Raw genomic sequence first — 8,914 nt, 5'->3', positions numbered from 1 at the left:
CAGATGAAAAGATGGCGGACAAAGACGGGAAATACTGAAGAGATTATGGACGTGATTTCTTATAGAAATAATCCCACAGCTCATAAAGAGGTGTGTTAAATATGAAGTCGACACAGCATGTGTTTAAAAATGTATTTGTATTAAAGTCAGTCCATGTTTTTCCTCATCTTGGTATTTTCAGGGTTCAACATTTCTTACATTGTGTTCCATCTGTTCAGTTTTTATAAAAATCAGATGAATATAAAGGTGACGTCTGATCATCCGAGGCACAAATACCATCCACAAAGGGCAGATGTTTCTGGTTTGCAAAGTACTTCTCATCTCTCTCATCATAAATGTTGTCTCATAGAGTATATTTGTTACACAATGCAAGTTTGAATCCATTCACAAGCAATCTCAAATGTGTAAATAGTCCTGTGTCTTTACGATACACTTTGTATTAAAATGAGTGGGGGGGGTAAAAGCACAGTTATTACATGAACACCAAATAGGTTTTTGTGCCTGAGAGTTTAAAAAGCTTTAATAATAATAATTATAATAATAATAATAATCTGAAAACTGCAATTTCCCAAAGGCCAACAGAGTGTTGAACAGGGTGGATGTAAATCTGCAGACCAAACCAAAACTCAGAGGGATGTTTGACTGCAGGAAACGCCTTCGCTTTTATCACACGAACGTCTGTAAGAGTTGCTGAGCACGTTTAGTCATCGTCAGAGAGTAGAGGTCAACGATGCACTCTCACACCCAACCGTCCTTATTGCTTTATTATAAATACAGACAGCAGACATGGAAAATCTGCTCACATCTCCTCCTGCTGGTCATGATAACTTGAACATGTGCAAGTTGTAATTGATTCTAACCTTTCTTCAACATGTCACATTTAGGGGTCATGTTAGAAAAGAAAAGATGAAATTCAGGCCAATTGCGGTCGAGTGCTGGCAAACTCGGCTGCGTTCCAAAGTACCAAATGTAAGCCAAAATCAAATAAGTACATAATCTGGTTCATACAGAGCAGACCAGTCAGTGCCATTTTTTCTCTGTAGTGTTGATCAACTTCTGTGATTGGCTGCCTGCAAAGGGTCCTCCAGCCTGTGAGTGGTTGCTCATTTCCAAGTGTGCATGAACTCCAGCACACCGTCTTTCTTGCAAAAATACATTTATTTGCGACGTTTCAGTACTACACCTACTACACCAAAGGTTTTGCGCAATGATGGTCTAGTACTGGAAGTCTACCCTTCCCTCTCCTACACACCTGGTTCATGAAATAGACGTGCAAAGTATTGTTTTTCTCTGCTGTAATGTTTGGCAGATGAAACTTTCACATGAGAAAATATTTAGCAAACATCACCTGTTTGCTGTCCCCCATTATTAAAGTAGCTAATGGAAAACTATTACTTCATTCGCACAAATTAGGCAATTCAAAGTTATTTTAAAAACAGTTCACGTGTCGCCGGGGCATTTTAAGCCTTTTACTCTATATGTGTTTTAGACATAGCCATGGATCAAGTGTTGCATAAGGACTCTACAACATTTTCCTGTGTTTCAGATGGTTTATCTCCACCTTGAGAGTGAACCTCTCATCAAGTCTGTGATGTGATAATGAATCCTGATGTCCGAGTGGTGTGACATGTTCTCATCAATCTCTTATGGACGTGTTTGTGTAACTAAAAGTAGACCCATTTTGATCCAGAGTGAGACATCCCTTTGTTCAAAATGCAGATTGATCCAATGCTGTATATAGAAAAATACGAACTATGGGTTTTTATATGATGGACCAGTGGGACTGAGGTGAAACAATGACAAAAACACAAATGTGAATATGAACCAGAGCCCTGAGCAAATTCACTTTCTGTTCACACCTGTCAGGATCCAGAGGATGGACCTCAAGAACAAACAAGTTGTCTAACTTGTGACAGAAAGTCCCTCAGCTGCCATTTAGTGGAAATAAAAACACTCCCTTACTTACTGACCTAAGATAGACAACCTGATGGTGACATGTGTAGATGTTTGTTTAAGCTACAGTGGAGTTTGACAGAAGAAAACATTTTAAATTTCAACCTGTTAGTTAGTTTTTATAAATACCATGTTTAATGGCCCCTCCTCACACAGTGACAAAGATGCAGCTTCACACCTTTTCTCTCCAGAGAAGTTCAAAGTCTTTCTGGGAAATGTAGGCAATCCTTGCACAAGTACATTGACTAAACTTTGAGGTATTAAAAAGTGCGTTTTTAGTATAACTCCACTCTTTGCCTAAGTATGTAAATTTAATGTTGTCTATTCTTTAAAAGTGAAAAATGAACCTTAAATTTTGTGTCACGTCATGAAGTAAAGGTTTCTAAAAACCATAATTGTATCATTGGTTGGAAATTCTGTTTGTGATTAAATCAGCCTCTTCTGGACAGAAACTGAATCTTGCTCAGCTCCTCTGATGATGATAATCATTTCCTCTGTAATATGACTGTCATGCCAAACAGAAAGACTCTATGAATCCATTTTGACTCGATCTTGTTTGCATGATTTCTCTGACTCCTTTCCCCCCTTTTTTAAAATGAATGACAAAATGAGATCAAAAACCAAAACGACATTGTTCCATAGGAAATAAAGCTGAAGTCCAGTTTTGATTCTTATCAGTGGTGCTGTCTGTGATTTGTGTTGTTCTATGTTTGTATGCAACTTTACAGAAAATGTGTGACAATGTTTAACTAACAAATAACTTTTTACCTTTTAAAACAGCTTCAGTCTTTTCTGAGTTTTACTAGTTGAGATTAAAAAAACAATAACGTGCAGGAGAAAAATGAAAGGTTAAAGCAGCATTATTCTCTAGTTTTTCAAAGATAGTTACTTTAAGAAGGTTTTCTGTTGTCGCTCTTGCTCAGCTGTGATTGGAGCATCAAGAAAAGGGGTGTGTCTTCTGTCCTGCCCCCCACAGATCACCTGAGGTTATCACTTCCATGTGTTTCGAGCTCAAACAGTAATATGAATTGCCACACAAGAGGTTTAGTGGCCGATCAACAGCTGCCTCTACTTACTGCTAATAATCTGTAACACACACACACACACACACACACACACACACACACACACACACACACACAGCACCGCCTTGACCTCAGCTCTGTCACTCTGCAAACACAAACTGGACTTTCCACTTTCCAGTCTGATTTCAGAGATTATTCCTGCGAGGATTCGACAAATTCACCAAAACAAACAGAGTCAGAGCTTTCAAACATCAATCACAGCTGTTTTTTCACCGTGGGAACCGGATCCAAAGCCCGAGGCCGAGCAAATGATCACACGACCAAAAGTTTTGTGTCCTTCTCTTTTTTCTTTCCTTTTTTTCTTGGTAAATGTCTGAATGAGTCCAGATTAGATTACATGTAATGAGATTATGGAAGTGGTAGTTTTAATTAGAAGCAGTTAGTGCGAAAGAAGAAAAACAAACCGAGAGAAACTGCTGACTGAGAAACGAGGCTGAGGAGGAAAAAAGGTTTTAAACTGTTTTGAGTTTGAGTTTTATTTATTTGAAAGAGTTGAAGTGAAAAAAGACATCAAAGAAATGTGCACAGAGAGGGAGAAAAACCTCAGGAATGGCTCGTTCAGAACCTAAATATAAAACATTCACGTCGTGAAAGACAGGTCCAGATTTTATAACAAAGAAACACAGCAAAAGGCAGATGCATTAGTAATAACTAATTATGTCATTACGATAATTGGTCACTTGGAAACCGGGTTGAAGTGGGGAGGAAAAAATAATAAGTGCTGATAATAGTTGTGGACAACAGCCTTGACATCTCTGGGGATGTTAAATGTAATCAGATTACAAAAAAGGCCTGTTTGACCTCCTTAAAAATGATCCTATTGTGAAAAAGCAACAGTAAATTGTTAAGTGTCAGTACAGCGCATCAATGAATCTAAAGTACCGTGACAGTACATCCTTTTTGAAGTGTGGAAGTCAGCCAAATTAAATACAATTAAATCTTCAATATTTGTTTGTTTGTTTTGTTTTTCCACTTGTATTCCACCTGGAGCCAGCAGAAACAATCTCATTGATCGTCACCTTTCACATCAACCGGACCGGACGTAACATCGTTCCATCTCAGTGGTGTTTGTGTCCACCTGATGAATGTCCAATTTTCACAGCTCCGTTTTGGTCTCTACCAGCTCCTGAGGGGAAAATCTGTCTCTTAAGCTGCTAAATGCTCCACTTTGTTCACCGGCTACTCTCTAACTGTTTGGTGCTGAGCAGGTGGTTTTTAAAACTTTCTCACTAAGAAACAGCTGACTGTTGAGACGCCTGCTGATGAGAGTAAACCAAAACCATAAAAGTTGCCAAAAGCAAAACAATAAACTGAAAGAGGCCAAAACGCTCCGTAGAGCTGAGAGAAACTGCAGAGACAGGTGATCTTTTTCTTGTCTCTCTTTCTTGTATCACAATCATGTTTGTGGTACAGTGTCTCGAATAGCAACTTTAAATATTGGAATAATAAAAATCATTACTATTTTCCTACTCTTAGTTTTCAGCCTCAAACAAAAGGATTAGCTGCTCCTCGACAGTTAACTAGTTGGATTTTAATTCAGGAACAGTCATGTTTTTCTCATATTGAACATAAAACCTGTCATAGATGAAACTTATAGACTTAACCTAAACTAACTTATAGATGTAACTTGACTAACTTCAGTAGTTATCAGATTAAAGTAAATACGATATTTTCTTAGTGAAATGTAATAGAGTGGAATTATAAATAAATAAAGAAAATCCCTTGACTAGCTGCTGGGAGGCCTGAGTGATTTGATCATCTGTGACAGCTACAAGAGAAGAAGAAGATGATGATGGAGAAAAATAGGTTGTTAACAATAACTGTCTCAGTCAGGTATCAGTAAAGTGCCTTGGCTGTGTGTGTGCGTGTGTGTGTTTGTGTGTAATGGGTGTAATGGTTTGCCTTTGGAGGAATTTCCTGTCGGGGGAGAAAATATTAGGCAGTCGAGAGGTCGCACTTTCAAAACCAATTAGACATGAAGCTGCAGAGTTTTTTTTTTTTTTACTTTTAATTGGAAACATGTTGGAGGAGGAAAGTGGGAAAGTTTCACTGTGAGAAAATCTGTCCGCTGCTCTCCTGGTCACGAGTTAAATACATAATACATAAACACATTTATTAAAGTCTGCTTCCACAATGTTAATAATTTGATTTATTACATCAGTCACAATGGCAGATCTTTTTGCAAAATGAGTAATTTTACATTTGATACTTTTATAAATACAGCTGATAATACTTGTGTACTTTTACCCTCAGATTTGTGCAGGACTACTGCCTCTCTGCATGACTCTTCTGTGATGATATAAGAACAACAAACACTGACACACCCTTCTGTGCTCCACTCTCATGCGTCACTCACAAAGTATAAATCAATTTAGAAAGGAAAAAAGAAGAATTTTCCATTGTCAGTGTTTGTGTGATAGATGTATGTACAGTGTGTGTGTTCCCATGTATGTAATGGTGTGTGTAGACGTCGGTGTGAAACTCTCAGCAGCCTGATGAGTTTCACAGAGGAATTGTGGGAAATCGCGTCGGCCCCACAGCTTATGTGTTTACTGTATCAACAGTGAGGAAAGGCAGCGCAGATTTGAACTGAACTTTATTTAACCCGCAGCACCGACGACAGATCAAACAGCTTCAATTCACAGCTCCTCCGCGTTCATGCTGAAGTTTGTTTTTTTCTCTGTCCTGAATTCTGATGAATTTCTGAAGAGAACAGAAACAGAACAGAGCGGGGACATTTGATCTTTTTGTTAGATTCAAAGAGGTTTAACGTTCTCTCAGTTAAATATGTTTGTCAATAAAAGAAATAGCAGGTTTCAGTTTGTACTGATCAAAAGTGATTTGCCAGGAAAAAAGTGAATTTGAACATGTGTAGTTCTCTGACAGCTGACGAAGATCATGTGACGTGATCAAAAGGTCCAGAGCGACTGCTGCTAAATGGACCTTGAGGTGAGATTGGTTTGCCAATTTGCTTTGATTTGATTTAAACCTTCGCATGAAAACGTTTTTGCTTGTTTTATTTCAGAAATCTTGAATTGATGGATCCAACCTGTTCTGTGTGTGTGTGTGTGTGTGTGTGTGCGTGTGTGTGTGTACAGCAGGCTGAACTGTGCAGGATTCAGTCAGTTATCAGTCGAAACAAGTTTTACAAGCAGGAATTCCAGATAAAAACACAGTTGATAAGATATTCGAGGAGGATTTCACGCTAAACCTCAACATCACATTTCTTCTTCTGTCTCTCTTCTCGTTATCTTCCTCTCCTCTTCACCCTCCTCCTCCTCTCAGTAGATGGATGACTTGGGAACATCTGTTCACCGTCAGCACAGAGGGCCCGCATGTCAACACACACACATACACACAGATGCAGCAGTGTGTGTTAACATGTTGTTCTACATGTGATAACACGTGTCGTCTGTCTGCAGTCGTCCTCCAGCTGGTTCTGTTCTCGCTGTACTCTCACATCTCTCACAACTTTCAAAGTTTTATTTTTCATTTTGTGTAATGGGCTTTTATTTTTAAAGTGTGTCATCCAATATTATATTTTAAATGTATTTATTTTTGTTATATTTTATTTACTACACACATTTTGCTTTTTGTGTATTTAAAAATGTATTTTTCTCTTCTTTTTTTAACATATGTGCAGTTTTGGAATGTAATCAAGTACTGTACTTGAGTACAATTTGAACTACTTGCAATAATTTACCTTCTTATTTTAATTTCATTGTAAATCCACTTTATCCTTCTAACCACTACGTACAACTACAGGTACAGAACTTAAAACAAAAATACTGTACATGACCAGCTTGTAAAATGCAACATTGTTATAGATTAAAATACCAAAAAGTACTTAAAATAAGAAATGCATCAGTGGTCGTAATATACAATATAATTGCAGAGGATGTCCTACGTTTACATATGATACTTTAAGTACATGTTGATAGCATTATTTCTCTACTTATTTTGAAATCAAAGTATTTTAATTTAAGTAAAGACATAATAATCAATAATAAACAAAATCAGCAAAAAGCCTAAATAAGTTTTACATTTAGAAAAATGAAAAATCTTTTGTTTGTCTTTAACATTTGTTAGTTTAAATCAAAAACATACACAACTACTCCCCCACGTAGTGACGTCGATATTTCAAAAGTGGAGATAAGTGTGTCAAACATTAGATATTTCATATTTACATACATTTATTACTTTCAATTAGTATTTTATAAAAAACTTAAATAAGTTAATATTCAGCGTTTTGTGAGAAGTCTGTTTAAACTCGGCAAACTAAAGTATTATCGGTCTAAATAAAACTACAAATGTACTTCTCTAAGCAACAATTTAGTTCAATATTGACTCACTTCAAATGTGTGCATCCGCTGATAAATACAGTTAGTTAAAATAGATCAGTTTGAACAAAATGTGTAAACCAGAGATGAGGAAAAAGTATTAGAAAAGAATTGATCTTTATTTGTTAGTGAGTGTAAACATCTGGCTCTCTGCTCTTTAATCACCTCAATAAAGCAGAAATACATTAAAAAACTAAAAATGATTGATTAAAAAGTAAAAACACACATTTACACAACAGATTTCATCTCAAAATAATTTATTGCAGACAAACACAGAAATCAGAGTCGACTCTGGAGATATAAAATAAATTAATGTTTCACAGCGTCTGCAGGTCAGAGGAGTGAAAGTTTTTCTGAGGCTGCAGCGCCACCTGCTGTCTGATAAAAACCTCTCAACACAACTAAAAAATACATACATTACAGACTGTACATGAACACACCAAGACTCTTCTAATAACGTAACATACTGGATTTCCTGTTCTGTCACTTCAGGTTCAGTAAAGCTTCAGATTTGAATCCTCTAATGCTCAAACATTCATATTAAAAGGAACAGACCGCTGGTTTTACAATTTTTTGTCGATTAACTGCTAATTATCTCTTGATCATGATTTTATGTTGTTTTGGGTAATTTTTCATATTAAATTACTATTGTTATTTTTTTCTTCCTTATTAGAGATAATTCAGCTCTGTCAATATTTAGTCTATTTGATGATTGTTTGTGAAAGTTATTTATCGTTTTCTCTCCTTGGTGACATATGAGCTGTGAAAATCTAATTCGGAAGGAAATCAAAAAACATTCACATTTGAGAAGCTTCAACCAATCGGTGATTAATCTTGTGACAATCATCAAATTCATAAATCAACTAATTCTTTAGCTCCGGTGAGAGTGCTCACAAAATGAATTCAAGTCGTTCTCTGCCTGAAAAGCAGAAAATCCAAAAGTTCATGGTGTCATTTAAAAGTGTTTGGTAATCATAAACATGTCCAGCGGTTTGCAGCTTTAAGGTTCAGACATGCAGAACGAGTGGTATGATCCTTTAAAAGAAAGGTTCATGTTTTCCAGTCTACTTGAATACAACACTGACATGTCCATGTGTGCGGTAACTGGTTCCTGAAATCAGCGCTCCTTTTCCATACTGTGGTTTGTGCATAAGTGTCCCGTACTCTTACATTGGAGTCACATTAGAAAAGGATCATTTCAGGATGAACAGTAAGGACAGGAGGATTGATTACAACCACCTGACACTTCGAACAAACATGTCGCATGTGAGTGTTGTAATAAAAATGTATGTTGTTAAAAAGGTTGGCGGAGGATTATTAACATATGATGGAACACAAACGTAAAACAACACTAAAATAAAACACATGAGCATCTGATTTGCTGAGCAAGAGAAGTAACAGAATGACATCTGAACACACAGACATAAATAAATCTATAAACATACAGCAGTCAGAACTCTAATCTGGAAAAGTCTGTACAGTCCCATCCCCAGTTCTCCGGACTAGACTGGAAGCAGAGGGAAAAGGATGAAAAAC

This window comes from Pagrus pagrus (assembly GCF_965226575.1).
Source record: "Pagrus pagrus genome assembly, chromosome: 8".
Taxonomy (NCBI): Eukaryota; Metazoa; Chordata; class Actinopteri; order Spariformes; family Sparidae; genus Pagrus; species Pagrus pagrus.
The sequence above is the reverse complement of the archived record's forward strand: the minus strand, read 5'-3'. Positions refer to the sequence as shown.